At 34.6% G+C, this 21,626-nt stretch overlaps 1 protein-coding gene across 1 annotated transcript in view; it reads left to right on the plus strand.

The window, feature by feature from the left end:
- Positions 1–242: 242 nt before the first annotated feature.
- The window catches only part of LOC149776475 (CCR4-NOT transcription complex subunit 1-like), a 59,291-nt gene continuing 37,907 nt past the window's right edge, over positions 243–21,626 (plus strand). The window contains exons 1-2 of the mRNA XM_089940908.1: positions 243–2,289; positions 8,071–8,277. The gene's annotated coding sequence lies outside the window, so the exon portion shown is untranslated. The remainder of the gene's footprint in view (positions 2,290–8,070; positions 8,278–21,626) is intronic.

A 21,626-nucleotide genomic window follows, 5' to 3' on the forward strand; every position in this document is an offset into this window, starting at 1 on the left:
TTCCAAGGCTGCCACTAAGTATACTTTATGATAAGTGCATCTATTTAACATCTATGCCCAGTTTCCTATTTTTCCAGGTGGTCCCTAACTTACTAGCTTTTCTCCTTTCCCCTTTTCACTGTTCTGCACTTGGGGCTCCAGTATTTCTCCCTCGACATCCCCTGAGTGAAAAATATGTTTTAGCTATCATGTTGCACCTTAGCGCAAGTAAAAGGATTGAAAACTTCCATCACAAGGACATACTGCAAAACACTGTTGTTAAGCAGTTCTAAATTATATACTGATATTTCAGTTAGTAAGTAAAGAAAATATTCCAATATTTTAGAAAGAAGAGGTATTCCAAAACTTATTTCAGCAATTTGAAAATAGTTCAACCAAGCAAGATTAGCAGTAATCATTTGAAGTAAATTAATCAAGTATTCTTATCATAGGTAAGCTGGATTCTTTAATTATTAAAGTTAATTTATGTGCACTTCAGTGTAAAATTTGGGTTGAAATTATTAATGTGTAGTTCTTGGGTGTATGGTAGAGATGCCAATGTTTTAAAAGGGAGTTATCCTTTGGCAATTTTGAAACTAAATCAATCAAGTTGTCCAGGTAATTGAACAAATTTAATAGTGATCAACTCTGTATTAAATCTTAAATTAGATTAAATATAATTACAAGTAAGCTTGAGTCTTTAAGTATTAGAGTTAATTTGTGTGCACCTTAGCGCAAAAGTCAGATTGGAATTTTCTATCATGCGGATGTGATTGAAAACATTATCAATGTGTAGTTTTGGTTGTATGGTAAAATTGTCAATGTTTTAAAAGAAGAAGAGTTATTCCCTTTGGCAATTTTGAAAGTTATTCAACAAAATCATTATCAGTGTTTTGAAGTAAGATCCCATTTATAATAGTCTGTATTTTGAGTCAAAATCCACATTATAATAGTCCACATTTTGAATCAAAATCCAAGTTATATTAATTTCTGTTTCTATCACATCATTAAAATATTCTCTTCTGAAAGTAATTCTTCAAAATCATAGTCTGTATTTTGAAGCAGAATCCAATTTATAATAGTCCGTATTTTGAATCACAAGTTTTTATAGTCCATATTTTTTAATCAAAATCCAAGTGATATTAATTTCCATCGCATCGTTGAAACATTCTCCAACATGTATCAGTCTAGGTTATTCTTTTTGTTGGTTCATTTTCCTGGGTACGACCGGCATTTTCCTGTTTAGTGTGCGTGTTCTGAGTGGCTCCATTACAGTCTGTGCCAAGCGGGGCATACTTTGTGAGAAGTACCAAGTAATTTGTTTTTTCAGTTCCAAAGTTATTAAGTTAATACTATTCCATTAGAATTTCTTATCCATGTAAATTATCAATATTCCTAGGTCCAAGTCCATTTTCATTTCTGATTCTGTGTCATTGTACGTCAGAATATCCTGTGTCTTAAATCATTATTCTAAATCAAAGTCCTTTTTCATTTCCATTTCTGATCCTTTTTTTGTTTTGTTTAGCTGTTTGTTTGTTTTATGGTTTTTCTCAGGAAAATAGCCCAAGATTTCCTCCCTTACTTCTGCCAGACATGTTCTTGTATTGAAGTTATACCTTGCGCACTTGATACAGACTGAAATATCAAGTACAACCTTATCTCAGAGATTCTGATCATCTTGAAAAAAATAATTAAAAAAATCAGTTTTAATGAATTTATAATTTTTACGTCAGTTATTATTTTTGAATATATTAGGAAGCACTGATGTATTACCCAAAAAGGACGTGTGTCATATCACTAAATAAGAGGGGTAGGGGTGGAGACCAGACAGTGGGGAGATCAAAAAAGGGACCGTGTACGAAACTATCGCCACAAATAATGGATTTGAAAGTCTGGGGGTGGGGTGGGGTGGAATAATCGTCAACATCTCATGCCAGATTTTCAGTGCACTTGGATTGGAATTCTGATCGATTTAAATAGGGATTGTGTAAGATTTGACTAGATCCGACGGAGAGAAGGAGAACAAAATTTGACTATCTCCAAAAAATAAATAAGGTGAAAATAGGTATATCACATATATTGCAGATCAGAAGCAAAAAAAAAAAAAACCCATTTGTGTTTGCCTATAAATGAGACAAAAATTATTTTAAAGAAAGAAAGAACATGGTACCAAACTGCATGATGTAACTGTATCTTTTCAGGTATCTATGTGAAAATACTCTTGAACGTGTAACTTGTATGGGTAAATGGAACACCAAGTGACCATGAGAACAATGACAACTCGAAGGATCAAATACTTGGTTATCCAAGGTCTGTTAATAATGTTAGTCTGTTCGTCTGTATTTAAGAGAGATGGGATGTTAAATCCATGTTGTTGTTGTTGTTGTTGTATAGGTTTAACTCCATTTTTCAGTACATGATATACTTTGATATGCTATACATGGGTGGTCAGTATATTTAGTGGAGGATAATGGTCGACCCACAAGAACAGGGTTCATACAGTCTTTGAAGGTATTTGGCAGTTTATGAAAATGAGGTAGCATTTTCAAGGCCTTGAAAGTTTGGGAAAATTGAGCAGATTACCTTGAGGTCTTTAAAAGTCTTTGAAAATTGAAATAAACCCAAACATTTTAATTTTTTTACATAATCACAAATAAAATTCTCCAAGGTTGTTTAAGATTTGGATGTAATCAAGTTTTCCTGGTTTCTTTCTTTTGATGACCCATTTAATTTCATTTCATCATTAAACATTATTGTAGTATTTTGCATTCATTGTTTCCTCATATAACACAACTTGCATACAAAATGTTAGCAAAAATAGGTCATGGAAATCTATGTTAGCGAAAATAGGTCTTGGAAATCTGTTTATGATCTTTTAAAGTGTGGGAAAAGTCTTTGAATTTACCATTCAGAATTCTGTATGAACCCTGACTATTAGTTTTGCCGTTTGTAAATGAATTTGACATAAAATATGATTATGTTATAACACTGTGTTTTTTCTTCAAGCATGAGAAAATGAGCATTGTGGTTCAACAGTAATAACAGCATATCAGCACTATCAAAAATATAATATACCATCCTGCTACTAGCCACTATTTGATTCACACAGATATCTCGCTTACAAAGTACAGCGTTCTAAAGAAACATATCTTGATATATAAATAAAATTTGTTCTGGTATTATCTATTTTTTGTTCCGGTATTTTCATTTGTACTCCTCTTAATCAACATATAACAAGAATAAAATAACCAACGTCAGTATAAAATTAATTGAAATTAATGGAATCAAAAGTATAACTAGTAATAGAAGTATAATTTGTTGCTTTTTAAACCTTTGTTCCTGTATTATCTATTTTTTGTTCTGGAATTTTTGTTTGATCTGTCTTGTTCCAGATTTTTCTGCTAAATAGTATGATTGACAGGGTCCTATGCCAAAATGAATCATGGGGGTTAATCAGAGGTTATTTTGTCACTCTGTGTGATGTTTTTTTCTTCCTTCAGGTTATTGCATTTTAATTTCAACATTAAACTTGTGTCAGCCACCTGTGGTTTGTTTGTACCTCTGTACCAATGTTAAGTCATTTCATTCATCAATTTATAACTTCTAACCTGAATTCACAGGAGTACCTTAAACCGTTAGCCTATTGGCATGTGAAATCTAACAGAAGCCATCGATGTGAACAAGCTGACAGAATCCCCACTGTCTATTTCTGGTTTATAGAACAGCCCATTTCAGTCAATCCTGTTTTGTCTCCCTGCAGTATTTACATGTCTAGCTTTACACTTTCTCAAACAAATTGAAAAATAACAACGATGAACCATACACATGAGATGTAACTTGAAAATAAATAATTGAGATTATCATAGACAGTAAAGTACATCACAGCTGTTGCTTGTTGTTGTTGTTGTTGTTTTTGTGGGGTTTAGCGCCATTTTTCAGCACACGATAGGCTATACATGGTGGCCAGTATTAATGGTGGAGGAAGAACCCGGGAAAACCCCGGAAGAACCACCGACCCACGAGAAGCTACTGGCAAGCTTTCTCACATACCCACATTGGCTGAATCCAAGACTTGAACCGGCGCAGACAGAGGTGAGATGGCAGTGATCCATAACAGAGAGCGCTTTAGACCACTCGGCCACTCGGGGCCCCAGCTGTTGCTTGAAAATATAGACTCGCTCATGCAAATATGGGAACTGTGTTGTTCAAGAAACTCTTTGTTTGTTTCAAATGCAACAAGTTGACAGTGTTTGGGATCCCCTGGCAATAGTCAGGTTCAAAATGACAAATTGATGAATACAAGGACACAATGAAATGACCAAGTTTTATGCATTTTTTGTGTCCTTGTTGCCATTTATTTTTAAAATCAGTATTGGGTACAATCAATTTGGAGAGTGTGCAAGTGCTATAGATGTGAATAACTTTAGTAGCATTTTAAGTTTTCATCCCAAATCTTGTGATGTGAAGCTGGTTGAGAGATGGTTTACCAGTTTTTCTGCTACAGGAATTTCCATGCTCATCATTTCATCAGCTGCATACATTTTCCATGAAAGAAGTTTCCACATGGATGTTGTCAGCAACCACCACATTAGCAATTAATTGTGTGAAAACTTTGCTATGAATAGAAGAGCTATGAGAAGGTGCAAAATGAAAATATTGCTAATTAATGTGTTAAGTAAATATAAACATGAGATTTCGGCAATTGACCAACATAAAAAACAAATCTTTTTACTGCGCAGTAATTATTATCAAAGACATCATAATAAAACTGTCAGATTTGCACATAAAAAAGAAGGTATGAGTAGTTATTATATGCTCATTTTTTCCCTCTTAACTTTACATTGTCAGAATCATTCAGTATTACCCGATACTGAACTTGCACAACAATACACATATAGCATTCTCGTGCATAAAGGAACTACTTTCTATTGTAAACAAACAATGGATGCAGATGCCATCACTTTTGATTTGTATACAAATCATGTACACTCGCGTAAGAGGCTCTTTACGTTGTGTTTGTTTAAATTTGTTTCTGAATGAACTAATGTTTCATGGACTGCCACATACCAGCTGATTTGGCACAATCTGCGTTGATACATTGTGTTGTTCTAGGGTTTAACGCCATTTTTCAGCACAAGATAGGCCATATATGGCGGCCAGTATAACTGGTGGAGGAAGAACCCTGGAAAACCCAGGAAAGAACCACAGACCCACGAGAAGCTACTGGCAGGCTTTCCCATGTACCCACACTAGCCGAGCCTTGGACTCGAACATATGCAGTCAGAGGTGAGATGGCAGTGATCCGGAACGGTGAGCGCTTTAGACCACTCGGCCAGACGGGGCCCCGCATTGAAACAATATTACGGATTTAGGCTAGCAACATTATATAAGATACGCAAGATAAGGTCCTTACAAATAACATACAAGTGACAAGTCATATACTCTCTTCTTTAGCTGGTGATAAGAATGGAAAAATAAAATATACTTACAGTTTTACATCCTGAATTTCCGCAAAATGTATTTTCTTAATTCTGCAGATCCGAATTACATGAGCCATGTCATAGGTTTTCAATCTGGATTACACATTTCGAAATTGTGCTGTAATTTCGATGATAAGTGCAATCGCATCCTCCTTACTGCACTCAAAATGAAATAAGCATTAAATTCCATAGCGTCTTTTTGATAATTGCAATTGAAAGACTTCATATTTTTCCCACATTATGATTTCAAACATTCAATAACAGAAACACATTTGCAGATGTAAACACGCTTCTCACGCGCTGCTTCAATCCAGTGTATTTCACATATAATTTGCACAGATGAATCCAGTCCAAAGTCACAAACTTTCGTCAAATCGAAACAAAATACCAAAATATATTCATTCCAGATCAGATGGAAAAGTTGTTGCAATGTGCATTCATTCACAATATGACTACAAATTTCAATTTTAACTAGACACGCCATTTTCTTTTGAAAGTTATGTCGAGGACGCATCTAAGTTTAAATTTATCTGGGTGGAGTTATGTGCGCATTAATAATGATGTTATTTTGTAATGACAAATCTGCGCTTGTGTATTTAGTTTGGAATATGGTATTCATTCATTGACATTGTTTCTTGTAGTGTATTTTGTTTATATAATTAAACCTTAGGTAGAATATAAAAAAATGAGCATATAATAAAAAGGTTACTGCTTTTGTTTGGGAAAATACGAAATCGTTTTGTCAGAAAGATATAGTGCACTCCCAAGGTCGTGCAGTATTCCATCCCAAAACGCATTCATATTTTCCAATACAAATGCAGTAACCTATAAATACAAAATATGTTCAGCTCAAGTAACATTGTTCCTTATTATCGCATGAAGTAATGGTTCTGGCAGTTGAGCAAACTAAACTAATCCTTTTAATGTGCAACAATTATTATCAAAATAATCATGATAACAACTGTCATCTTTGTACATATCTGAGGGATGTACAAGTTAGATAGTAAAAACACAAGAACTCGATGCAAGCTTAATGTTGAAAAAAGCAATGACTTGAAGGACAAAACTCATACCAAGTGACCAAATTACCTCAAATTATGCCCATGACTTGTTCTGACATAGGCCCAGATTTTTGCTTTTTTTTTCAACATCAAGCTCGCATTGAGCACCTGTGGTGAAAAAGCGCGCAGGGCAAACAACCAAAATGCTCCTTCAGATTGATACATAATGTAAACATAGACGTGAGATTCCAACAATGGAACCAAATGGCATGTCCTTTTAATGTGCAGAAATTTTCATTCTTGCATTAGTTATAACTGCTTTTAAAATCTCATCGCAAATGCATTATGTATCTCTCCTGGTAATTTAGTCTGATTTTGTACAGGTAAGTCATGGGCTTCATATTTCAAAATCTGTGTAAAATTATAAATGTTAAATGTTGTTAACTGCACATATTTGTTTGAGTTTCATTTGATTAAGTCTAAATTTTAATTTCTTTTTCTGCTTAAGTTTTAAGTCTTTATTACTGCTCTTCTTATTGTCTTCTTAAGATTTAATTTCACTTTTTAATTTTCAGTCGATTTTTTTATATTTATCACCCATCTGCCTTTTGTGAAAATGACAATTAGCAGAAATGCAGGAAATGGAAATGCATGTTGCTGAAATGTCTGACGCTGAAATGCCAGTTGCAGAAAAAAAGGGCAAACTGTTGAGATTGAGGTTTGGTAAAATAATAGTAATAATATTTATGCCAGCTGGAACACAGTGCTGCTTCGCAATGATGTCGTAGTCTCAATGTCCATGAAATAGGAGTATTCATATTTGCACTAGTATTTGCACACCTTTCCGTTTGTTTGTACCTTTCTTGCATTTTTAAAAACAAAAAAGCATGAAGGATATAAAAATGTACAATGGTAAGTCATTTCATTCATTGATTAATAATTTCTAAATTAATTATTGCCAAATGGTCACATGGTTGTCACATGGTATAATTATTGGCACTTCAAGGCAAATGGAAGCTTCTGATGTAAGACAGACTGCTTGCTATCTGTTTCTTGTGTCTAGAATACCAGTAGTTTACTTCAGTAAAAAACTGTTGTTTGCATCCAATGTATGTAGTTTCTAGTTATAATATTTCTACAACAAATTAATTAAATAGGAGGAACTCTTGTATACATGTGTTCAAAGAGATGTAGCTCAAAAATGGATGAAATTATTTGAGATTGTCAAATAAGATGAACTACACCACATCTGTTGCTTGAAAACATGGACTGATCCAAGGAAATATGGCAGCCGTGGTGCTAAAGAAACTCCCATTTGACTTGAAATGTGAACTGGTTGACTGTGTTTGGGAACCCCCTGGCGACAATCAGGTTAGAAGTTATAAATCTATGAATGAAATTTCTAAGATTTGTGGATTGTTTTATATCCTGGATGCCTTCTGTTTTTAAAGTTGATAAAGGGGTACAATTAAACAGGATAATGCGAGAATACTAATAGATGCTGTTTTCTTGTTTCTAGTAATTGTTTTTGCTCTCTGTGTGTGTTTATGGGTCTGTGTGTGCAAAAATAATGTTTATTAATGCAGCTGAGAAATACCTGTCTGTTACAGGGCTGATTCAATCACTATGGAAACTAATTTGCTGCAAGCCACATCAGCACCAGTATTCCCGTGTTCTTTTACTGGAATCTGCAAGACTAATTTTGAATTCTGTGATCATCAGAACAGAAAGTGTCAGAAATGTAAGGATTACTTATATACCTGTGAATCCAGAAATGTACAATGTTGTACCTGTCAATTGCACTAATTTTTGTGCAGGTATGTATCACACTTGTATTTCATTATTTGCTTGTTAATAATTAATTTGTCTATCTGGCCACCATATTATATTCCAAATCACATAATTTCACATAGCTAATTTACTACACAGTCACTTGTCAAACAACATATCTTTTTCCTTCTTTCTACTCACTTATTACCTAATGATCTCTATAACTCATATTCTTTTCCTTCCTTTCTTTCTCTTCTTATTGTTATCTTTATAGCTTTCATAATCTGTATGTATGTGCCATAAACCTAATTTAGAAAGTGTTATCACAATTACTTCAGAGTCAATTTCAGAGTCAAACTTATTCAAATCAAAGTGACAAGAGAAGAGTATTCCAAATGCTGTGAGGAGCATACTATATGGTAGTATCATTTGGAACATCTTGGATAACACAAAAGTATATGTCAAAGTGATATGTAGGTGTAGGTTATTAACCAAGTATTGTAAATTAAGATTTTTTTTTTTTAAATTTAAAAACAAAGCCAAGTGGTAAGGGAGTGACCATTTAATATGTGGATGGGGGTGAGGATTGATGGAAAATATGTAGCTTTTTTGGAATAAATCCAGGCCTCCAGAACGCTTAAATTCTAGTTTGAAGAAATGCAAAAATATCTTGAGGGAAAGGAAAAAATATAATTCTGGAAAATCCCAGTACCCACTGATCCCCTCCTCCCCAGGGCCATGGATGCCTGCACATAGGGGCAAGGGTAGGGACACTTACCCTCTTCCCTTGGATTTCACCTCTTATCATGTTTTGGCCTGCATCCATAAAACAAAACTTATTTGCTTTTCACTACATGTTTTCCCCCTCTCACCAAATTATGCAGGTGCCCCTGTCCAGGGCTTGGCAAAATTAAATGATTGGTCCTTAACAAAGCTGGCTTTCAAGACTTATCTTTAAAAATTGTCTGAGTTGGCAAATTACATAAAACTGAGATGAATTGGAAATTGTCCAAGTTATCCCAAGCCTGGGCTAACTTGATTTTTTGTCTCACTTCTAAGGTTTCTGTTTGAAATGACATTACATTGTTCTTAATCTTTAGTACATGATGGTAGGAATAATGTATCATAGGGCAAACTGTCTCTCTAATTGATGAGTTACAAGTGTGTTAATTAGCGTTTTTTTATGTTTTTTTTTTTTCTAAATTGTTTACTTTCATATTATCTTGTTTGCAAATGACTGGATGAGTATCAAAAAGGTTAGTCTGGCTTAGTAATTACAGTGTGACCCTGCTATAACACGGTAGTTGGGATCCATAGAACCCGATCGCATTATAGACCAAACTATGTTATAGGCAACCAGGTCAGTTAGCTGAAGAAAATTATGCATGTACCCAAACAAAATTTGCGGGGAGCTGGTGTAGGTAATAAATGCAGGCGTTAAAATACGTGCTTCATCGGCACAGTTACCATCTTAAATGGATGCATATTAAATGAGAAATACGCCTATGCTGAAAACAGAGAAGACATATATAATAGTTTACTTTATTTAGAGAACCACGAATTGGTACATATACGTGAATACTGTTTATATATACTTGTCTAATGTATAGCATGAATAGTATCAACACTGTGTACTCACCCAAGAACCTCATCATATACATTGAATCCACAATACAAGTGATTCCATCAAAAATATGCACACACACAGCTTTAAAATATTCAATAATTTTGTCACAGATCATATTGGTCTGAATTCAGTGGAAAAATATAGCACAATCATGTAAAAAATGATGAAGCACATTTACTTTTTAGTACGTCCAAAGTTGGTAAAAGTTAGGCCTAGTTTGCGTTTTAAGCCGCTGTTGCTAGCGTTCGTAAGCATAAACTTTTTCCCTACAAAAAGAAAGTTTTCATGGCACAGTTAATGTGTTCCAGTCACGTTGGAAAATGCAAAAGTCCATCACATTCCATCACTTTCATTTAAGTTTGGTACTGACTTCCTTTGATGAAAAATTCTTTGTTTTTATTGAAAGATTGTAGTCGGCTTACTTTGATGAAGGGTGCATGCGATATTGAAGTCACCGCTAAAGGACAGCTTTGGAGAACCAAACAAATGCCCATTTCTTATTGCGGCGGCAACATCAAATAATTGTATTGCATGATTGAGACCGATTCTTTTTCTCTTTCCATTTGCTGAGTATGTTTTCATAACAGTTGGTGCTTCAGAGGTAATCTGTTTCCTTTGAAATTTCAGCAAACTATTTTATCTGGGTACATTTTTAAAAAGGAATTGGCCATCATTGGGACTATTCTAGTTACTGTCCCTCCATGCCTAGTGAATAAACCAATAAGTAAGATGTAGTTTTTATTTATTTTTCTTTACATTTGTGGTAGCAGCGTGATGCTGCCTTCCACGCATGCGTCTGAAAATTAGCAAAGGGTCAACGGATGATAGAGACGCATGTGTTCTGGTTTGATGACGGGGATTATTATAGAAAATGTGAGTGTTCTGAAGGATTTAATTCTAAGTGAAAAGAAGAGTAATTTTACTTACCATCCACATACAAATGTCCAAACCAATGGTTGTAATTATAAAAGTTTAAACAGCCAAAAAGGTTGCCAATAAAAAAAATTGCTACATGGTATGTTTTGCCGCCAATAAGGAAAAATAATCTAAATTTTGACTTTGGGGAAGACCTGCGTGATCCAAGGATACATTTTTTATGCGTTATTTTTTGTACTTTTAAGAAGAAGAAAAAACTTTTTTGTGTATAAGAAAAACATATACAAAATTTCAGGAGTCATGCCATGATCATCGTGTATTATTCATATGCAATTTCGTCCCCAAACTGATAATAAACTTGTTACGTTTTTTTCTTACTTTTAAGAAAGAATTTGTTTGTGTACAAGAAAAATACATGTATATGAAACTTCGTGAGCCAAACCATGACCATGTTATATCAGAATTCATGTTATAATGGAGCGAGCTCTAACAGACTCACACTGTATGTTTCAGGTGGCATTTATGTATGATTTGATACAAAAGCAAAAATTGCATGAGTTGTTCACTCAAGCATTTTTAAAAAATTATTTTAGAAAGTATTTAATTTTTTTAATAATTTTTTTATGCAGCCTTCATAAGGTGGTGCTTTTTTCATGTTGTTAGTCTTTTCATTCATCTGTGATCACGATGGATGTCTGCCGTCTTCTGTTGCCAAACTCTGTGTATGGCTCGCACTTGGATGTAAGGAAGAACCTATACATTTCAGGCTCAGCAAGAATCAATGTTCAAGGCCACTTTGGCTGAAGGAAGAAATATTTTTTTCTGTGCAATAGCTAGTTTCTGTCATCTGTGGTTTCTTGACTTTGTGAATGACTTGCAGGGTTCTCAACACATTTCAAAACTGAAAACTCTGAGTTTGATGACCCTTGACCCCAAAATTTCAAGAGTCATAACAGACATTTTGAGTCAATTCTTTTGGACAGATATGAGCCTGTACTTATGATTCCTTGGTATTGGTGGTACAAATTAGGTTTAAGATTTCTGGTCTCATGATGAATAATGAGAAACTAGGGTACAGTATTTTGTAAGAAACAAACAATCTGATTTTGGTAAAAGTGTTTCTCTTTCTATGTGTTACTGTGTGTTTATTTGGTGTATAAAACAGACAAATGATTATTTTAATTTTATTTTCAACTTCTCAGCATATTATTATCAACTGCTCAGTAAATTTTAAAAGTAAAAATACACCCATAAACTATGAACTATGAACAATCAAGGTTTTACATTTTTTGCAGAATGAAGCAAATTAATTGCCAATAAAACATGATCTCATGTTGACAACTGGCTTCCCACGAACCATGGTTTCCCATTTTGTTGAACTGATTATAATTTAAAGTACAATAAAAAAATTTATCAGAAATTAATCCATTGAAGTTATAAATCATACCGAATTTTAAACATTCTGCAGAATGAAGCAAATTATTTGGGAACAAAACAGTTAAAGTTGGTCTACGTATGTGAATAACTGACTATTTTCCAGTTGATTATCATTTGATGTGCAATCATACCAGTGGCGACATTTCATCAAAAGGCAATCCATTCATGTCATAATTATTTCCTTTTCCTCTATCATAAACTTCAAATGTATCTTAAAACAATCCAGCCTGATTCAGTTGCACCCAAGCATGGCATCAGTGACCTGTTAGCTCAGCCCAGTTCATGATATTACAGCCCAGTTCATATCTTCTACTGGTGTGATATTACAGCCCAGTTCATACATATCTTCCATTGGTGTGATATTACAGCCCACCATTGGTGTGATAGTACAGCCCAGTTCATACATATCTTCCATTGGTGTGATAGTACAGCCCAGTTCATACATATCTTCCATTGGTGTGATAGTACAGCCCAGTTCATACATATCTTCCATTGGTGTGATATTACAGCCCAGATCATACATATCTTCCATTGGTGTGATAGTACAGCCCAGTTCATACATATCTTCCATTGGTGTGATAGTACAGCCCAGTTCATACATATCTTCCATTGGTGTGATATTACATCCCAGTTCATACATATCTTCCATTGGTGTGATATTACAGCCCAGTTCATACATATCTTCCATTGGTGTGATATTACAGCTCAGTTCATACATATCTTCCATTGGTGTGATATTACAGCCCAGTTCATACATTGTGATACCATTAGCCATCAAGGTGTAAGCCGTTGAATAGCAGACATCATTCATTGTTTCCTTCAGTAAATTTGTTATGGGCAGCACATGCTTAGTAGAAAACTAAGCCATATGTGAATCAAGGGTAATTAAGATTGATGCTCTGACCCAAATCTACGTCATCAAGAAAAACACACAGGTTTCAATTTCCACGAATCAAAAATGGGTCATATTTTAAATTTCACATATCAGAACCAGTAGTTTGTGTCTACTCAGATCCCCTTATTAAGTGGGGAGAACCTTGTTGATTTTGGAGTATGTAGGTCAGTAGTCATTGCAACTGAATCAATAAAGAATGGTTTCTACACGATGACATTAGTTCTATACATGTATTACATATGGAAGCCATCTTTTTTGGATGACTTGCACTTTGGGTATTTAAGAAGCTTATTGTTCTTGGTTTGTGGTCACTTTGACTTTAGAAATGTGGTTATTATTCAATAATGTTAAGGACCTGGACCAAACCTTGAGTATGGCTTGCACCCAGTGTCAGGAAGAAGTCTATTTAAAGATCAATTTCACTGTGACTACAAGGAGAAAAATACTTCATGCACAAATATTTTAATTATCCACATAGAGGACAATGAAACACAGAGCAAATATACAATGTGCCATATTGGTATTTTTGATCTGTTAGGTACATGCAAGTAAACATACAATGTGCCATATTGGTATTTTTGATCTGTTAGATACATGCAAGTAAACATACAATGTGCCATATTGGTACTTTTGATCTGTTAGGTACATGCAAGTAAACATATAATGTGCCATATTTGTACTTTTGATCTGTTAGATACATGCAAGTAAACATACAAAGTGCCATATTGGTACTTTTGATCTGTTAGATACATGCAAGTAAACATACAATGCACCATATTGGTACTTTTGATCTGTTAGGTACATGCAAGTAAACATACAATGCACCATATTGGTACTTTTGATCTGTTAGATACATGCAAGTAAACATACAGTGTGCCATATTGGTACTTTTGATCTATTAGGTACATGCAAGTAAACATACAATGCACCATATTGGTACTTTTGATCTGTTAGGTACATGCAAGTAAACATACAATGTGCCATATTTGTACTTTTGATCTGTTAGATACATGCAAGTAAACATACAATGTGCCATATTTGTACTTTTGATCTGTTAGGTACATGCAAGTAAACATACAATGTGCCATATTGGTACTTTTGATCTGTTAGATACATGCAAGTAAACATACAATGTGCCATATTTGTACTTTTGATCTGTTAGGTACATGCAAGTAAACATACAATGTGCCATATTGGTACTTTTGATCTGTTAGATACATGCAAGTAAACATACAATGCGCCATATTGGTACTTTTGATCTGTTAGATACATGCAAGTAAATATACAATGTGCCATATTGGTACTTTTGATCTGTTAGATACATGCAAGTAAACATACAAAGTGCCATATTGGTACTTTTGATCTGTTAGGTACATGCAAGTAAACATACAATGCGCCATATTGGTACTTTTGATCTGTTAGATACATGCAAGTAAACATACAAAGTGCCATATTAGTACTTTTGATCTGTTAGGTACATGCAAGTAAACATACAATGTGCCATATTGGTACTTTTGATCTGTTAGGTACATGCAAGTAAACATATAATGTGCCATATTGGTACTTTTGATCTGTTAGGTACATGCAAGTAAACATACAAAGTGCCATATTGGTACTTTTGATCTGTTAGATACATGCAAGTAAACATACAATGTGCCATATTTGTACTTTTGATCTGTTAGGTACATGCAAGTAAACATACAATGTGCCATATTGGTACTTTTGATCTGTTAGATACATGCAAGTAAACATACAATGCGCCATATTTGTACTTTTGATCTGTTAGATACATGCAAGTAAACATACAAAGTGCCATATTGGTACTTTTGATCTGTTAGGTACATGCAAGTAAACATACAATGCGCCATATTGGTACTTTTGATCTGTTAGATACATGCAAGTAAACATACAAAGTGCCATATTGGTACTTTTGATCTGTTAGGTACATGCAAGTAAACATACAATGTGCCATATTTGTACTTTTGATCTGTTAGATACATGCAAGTAAACATATAATGTGCCATATTGGTACTTTTGATCTGTTAGGTACATGCAAGTAAACATACAAAGTGCCATATTGGTACTTTTGATCTGTTAGATACATGCAAGTAAACATACAATGTGCCATATTTGTACTTTTGATCTGTTAGGTACATGCAAGTAAACATACAATGTGCCATATTGGTACTTTTGATCTGTTAGATACATGCAAGTAAACATACAATGTGCCATATTTGTACTTTTGATCTGTTAGGTACATGCAAGTAAACATATAATGCTCCATATTTGTACTTTTGATCTATTAGGTACATGCAAGTAAACATACAATGTGCCATATTTGTACTTTTGATCTGTTAGATACATGCAAGTAAACATACAATGTGCCATATTGGTACTTTTGATCTATTAGGTACATGCAAGTAAACATACAAAGTGCCATATTGGTACTTTTGATCTGTTAGATACATGCAATGGTAATCTGAAACCTCACATTATAGTGTATTTGCATATGTTGTCAGAATGGAATGCTCTACTTCTTGTTATGCCTATTCTGTATGATGCCAATGAATTACATGCATACGTGTCCATGCACATGAATGTGTACATACAGATATGTCTGAACCATGTCTGTGCGCTCAATATCTTAAAATATTATTTAATACTTAAGTAACCATACATTTGACCAAGCAAGAGTACATACCATGAACGACACATTACATGCCAGCCCTGTGTTTAATAGTCATCTGTGTTGGCAGTAGTGGGTTAGGTTTGATTTAGGAGTCTATGACCATTGGTTCCCACTGACCTGGGCAGACATGTAGCATGATGTCCCACCCAGTCACATTATCTTGAGAATAGGCTGACCAGTCCTAACACTAACTTCTTAATGCTGAGCATCTAGCGTGTCAACTGTTAGTACCATTTTTGTAAGGTTTTGGTATTATTCGGCTGTGGTTTGAACCTGTGACCTCCCATGTCCAAGGTACCAGAGTGGTCCTTTTGGTCAGTGTATGTCATCTTGAATAAACTTGTGGTGGAGAAATCATTATTTTCTATTTCTTTTTAGACTTACTATAACCATGACTTTTGACCTTTTGACACAAAATCTTTTGGTTTTATTAGTCTAACTGCAAGCCGTCCACAAAGTTTAAACAAGGAACTAAGTATGGAACAAAAGCAAGATGCATTTTTTTGAGTCACAGTGACCTTGACATTTGGCTTTTTACTTCTTCCATACATTATTTATAAGTTCTTCACAAACTTTGGTCAAGATACGTGGTTCTGAACTGAAGTTACTATGTAGCCACAGCAACCTTGACCTTGGACTCATTATTTTTTAACTTTTAATCAGCACATTTCTTTCATATCAAAAGTGTAGATTGTCCACACACTTTGGTACATGGTCAAGAACTGCAGTTGTAAAAATGATATTTTTCAGTCACAATAATCTTGACCTTTGATCCCAGAATCCAGAGATGTACATCATTCTGAGTTGAAGAGCCTATTCATGAATCATGCTGCTGTAGAAAAAAATTCATAGTTATTCCTAAAAACAAAAAATGTTTTTTGAATTTGAAGCCATATGATAGTATTTTTATTTTTTTAAAAGTTTTTTATATGTATGAGAAGTTAAGTTTCTTGCAGCCATTTCCATCCAAATTCCTAAGTTGAATTTCACTTGTATTGAGGAAGCTATATATATATGAATTTGAAGGTAAAAAAGTTTAAATGTCACAGTCACTTGATCTGCATAGTTAATTTTGGTTTCTGACTAATTATTTAAGATTCTTGCCATTAACTTGATTAAAAACTGCATTTGAACAAAGGCAGCACACTCCCTCTTGATTTTAAAGTTAAAAGGTCAAAGGCATTGTCTAGCATGTAAATGAAGTTTCCTGCACCTGAGTCTCATTAAGCTTCATTTGCAGAATACACCTGTGTAGAGGCACCAGCCTACTGATTGTAAGGTTTAAAGGTCAGAGGTAAGGGTCACTGGTCTACTTAGTATTTTATGTTTCCACACAATTGGTCATTTCTAGATGTTTTCCATTTAGTTCCTTGCATCGACTATAATTAGGTTAAAGCAAAATCCTACTGATGTAGGGTTTAAAAATTCAAAGGTCAAGGTCAGTGATAATGCAGTACTCAATTAATTAAGGGAGAGGTGTAGAATAAGGTTTAAATGGTCATGGTCATGCCACCAGTCAGTGGGGAAATGGCCACTTTTCAGGTGCTTTCTTTTAACCAAAAGAAAAATTCAAATATTTTGTTTTCTCCCAGCTACATCATCCACAATGGCAATGCAGACAAGTATGATTTCTTTGATTACAAAGAAAACAGAGGAAAAAAACTTTATAACAGGTTGCCAGTGGATCTGTCTACATCACATTCATGCATTGAAATCAATGGCTCTGTCTACATCATACTCATGCATTGAAATCAATAGATCTTTCTACATCACACTCATGCATTGAAATCAATGGATCTGTCTACATCATACTTGTACATTGAAATCAATGGATCTGTCTACATCATACTTGTACATTGAAATCAATGGATCTGTCTACATCATACTTGTACATTGAAATCAATGGATCTGTCTACATAATACTCCTGCATTGAAATCAATGGATCTGTCTACATCATACTCCTGCATTGAAATCAATGGATCTGTCTTCATCATACTCATGCATTGAAATCAGTAGATCTGTCTACATCACACTAATGCATTGAAATCAGTGGATATGTCTACATCATACTCATGCATTGAAATCAGTGGATCTGTCTTCGTCATACTCATGCATTGAAATCAGCAGATCTGTCTACATCACACTCATGCATTGAAATCAGTGGATCTGTCTACATCATACTCATGCATTGAAATCAGTGGATCTGTCTACATCATACTTGTGAATTGAAATCAATGGCTCTGTCTACATCATACACATGCATTGAAATCAATGGATCTGTATACATCATACTCATGCATTGAAATCAATGGATCTGTTTACATCATACTTGTGCATTGAAATCAATGGATCTGTCTACATCACGCTCATGCATTGAAATCAGTGGATATGTCTACATCATACTCGTGCATTGAAATCAATGGATCTGTCTACATCATACTCGTGCATTGAAATAAATGGATCTGTCTGCATCATACTTGTGCATTGAAATCAATGGATCTGTCTTCATCATACTCATGCATTGAAATCATTGGATCTGTATACATCATACTCATGCATTGAAATCAATGGATCTGTCTACATCATACTCATGCATTGAAATCATTGGATCTGTATACATCATACTCATGCATTGAAATCAATGGATCTGTCTACATCATACTCATGCATTGAAATCAATGGATCTGTCTACATCATACTCATGCATTGAAATCAATGGATCTGTCTACATCATACTTGTGCATTGAAATCAATGGATCTGTCTTCATCATACTCATGCATTGAAATCAGTAGATCTGTCTACATCACACTCATGCATTGAAATCAGTGGATATGTCTACATCATACTCATGCATTGAAATCAATGGATCTGTCTACATCATACTCATGCATTGAAATCAATGGATCTGTCTACATCATACACATGCATTGAAATCAATGGATCTGTCTACATCATACTTGTGCATTGAAATCAATGGATCTGTCTTCATCATACTCATGCATTGAAATCAGTAGATCTGTCTACATCACACTCATACATTGAAATCAGTGGATATGTCTACATCATACTCATGCATTGAAATCAATGGATCTGTCTACATCACACTCATGCATTGAAATCAATGGATCTGTCTACATCATACTCATGCATTGAAATCAATGGATCTGTCTACGTCATACTCATGCATTGAAATCAATGGATCTGTCTACATCATACATGTGCATTGAAATCAATGGATCTGTCTACATCACACTCATGCATTGAAATCAGTGGATATGTCTACATCATACTTGTGCATTGAAATCAATGGATCTGTCTACATCATACTCTTGCATTGAAATCAATGGATCTGTCTACATCATACTCATGCATTAAAATCAGTGGATCTGTCTACATCATACTCATGCATTGAAATCAATGGATATGTCTACATCATACACATGCATTGAAATCAATGGATCTGTATACATCATACTCTTGCATTGAAATCAATGGATCTGTCTACATCATACTCATGCATTGAAATCAGTGGATCTGTCTACATCATACTCATGCATTGAAATCAATGGATCTGTCTACATCATACTCATGCATTGAAATCAATGGATCTGTATACATCACACTCATGCATTGAAATCAATGGATCTGTCTTCATCATACTCATGCATTGAAATCAGTAGATCTGTCCACATCACATTCATGCATTGAAATCAGTGGATCTGTCTACATCATACTTGTGCATTGAAATCAATGGGTCTGTCTACATCATACTCATGCATTGAAATCATTGGATCTATATACATCACACTCATACATTGAAATCAATGGATCTGTCTACATCATACTTGTGCATTGAAATCAATGGATCTGTCTACATCACACTCATGCATTGAAATCAATGGATATGTCTACATCATACTCATGCATTGAAATCAATGGATCTGTATACATCACACTCATGCAGTGAAATCAATGGATCTGTCTATATCATACTCATGCATTGAAATCAATGGATCTGTCTACATCATACTTGTGCATTGAAATCAATGGATCTGTCTACATCATACTCATGCATTGAAATCAATGGATCTGTCTACATCATACTTGTGCATTGAAATCAATGGGTCTGTCTACATCATACTCATGCATTGAAATCACTGGATCTGTATACATCACACTCATGCATTGAAATCAATGGATCTGTCTACATCATACTTGTGCATTGAAATCAGTGGATCTGTCTACATTACACTCATGCATTGAAATCAATGGATATGTCTACATCATACTCATGCATTGAAATCAATGGATATGTATACATCACACTCATGCAGTGAAATCAATGGATCTGTCTATATCATACTCATGCATTGAAATCAGTGGATCTGTCTACATCATACTCGTGCATTGAAATCAATGGATCTGTCTGCATCATACTCGTGCATTGAAATGACTGGATCTGTCTACATCATACTCGTGCACTGAAATCAATGGATCTGTCTACATCATACTCATGCATTGAAATCAATGGATCTGTCTACATCATACTTGTGCATTGAAATCAATGGGTCTGTCTACATCATACTCATGCATTGAAATCACTGGATCTGTATACATCACACTCATGCATTGAAATCAATGGATCTGTCTACATCATACTTGTGCATTGAAATCAATGGATCTGTCTACATCACACTCATGCATTGAAATCAATGGATATGTCTACATCATACTCATGCATTGAAATCACTGGATCTGTATACATCACACTCATGCATTGAAATCAATGGATCTGTCTACATCATACTCATGCATTGAAATCAATGGATCTGTCTACATAATACTCATGCATTGAAATCAGTGGATCTGTCTTCATCACACTCATGCATTGAAATCAATGGATCTGTCTACATCATACTTGTGCATTGAAATCAGTGGATCTGTATACATCACACTCATGCATTGAAATCAATGGATCTGTATACATCACACTCATGCATTGAAATCAATGGATCTGTCTACATCATACTCATGCATTGAAATCAATGGATCTGTCTACATCATACTCATGCATTGAAATCATTGGATCTGTATACATCACACTCGTGCACTGAAATCAATGGATCTGTCTACATCATACTCATGCATTGAAATCAATGGATCTGTCTACATCATACTTGTGCATTGAAATCAATGGGTCTGTCTACATCATAATCATGCATTGAAATCAGTGGATCTGTCTTCATCACACTCATGCATTGAAATCAGTGGATCTGTCTACATCATACTTGTGCATTGAAATCAATGGATCTGTATACATCACACTCATGCATTGAAATCAATGGATCTGTATACATCACACTAATGCATTGAAATCAATGGATCTGTCTACATCATACTCATGCATTGAAATCATTGGATCTGTATACATCACACTCATGCATTGAAATCATTGGATCTGTATACATCACACTCATGCATTGAAATGAATGGATCTGTCTACATCATACTCATGCATTGAAATCATTGGATCTGTATACATCACACTCATGCATTGAAATCAATGGATCTGTCTACATCATACTCGTGCATTGAAATAAATGGATATGTATACATCACACTCATGCATTGAAATCAATGGATCTGTCTACATCATACTTGTGCATTGAAATCAATGGGTCTGTCTGCATCATACTCATGCATTGAAATCAGTGGATCTGTCTTCATCACACTCATGCATTGAAATCAATGGATCTGTCTACATCATACTTGTGCATTGAAATCAGTGGATCTGTATACATCACACTCATGCATTGAAATCAGTGGATCTGTATACATCACACTAATGCATTGAAATCAATGGATCTGTC

This window comes from Sinohyriopsis cumingii, chromosome 18 (genome assembly GCF_028554795.1).
Source record: "Sinohyriopsis cumingii isolate HCF-2022 chromosome 18, ASM2855479v2, whole genome shotgun sequence".
In the NCBI taxonomy this organism is placed as follows: Eukaryota; Metazoa; Mollusca; class Bivalvia; order Unionida; family Unionidae; genus Sinohyriopsis; species Sinohyriopsis cumingii.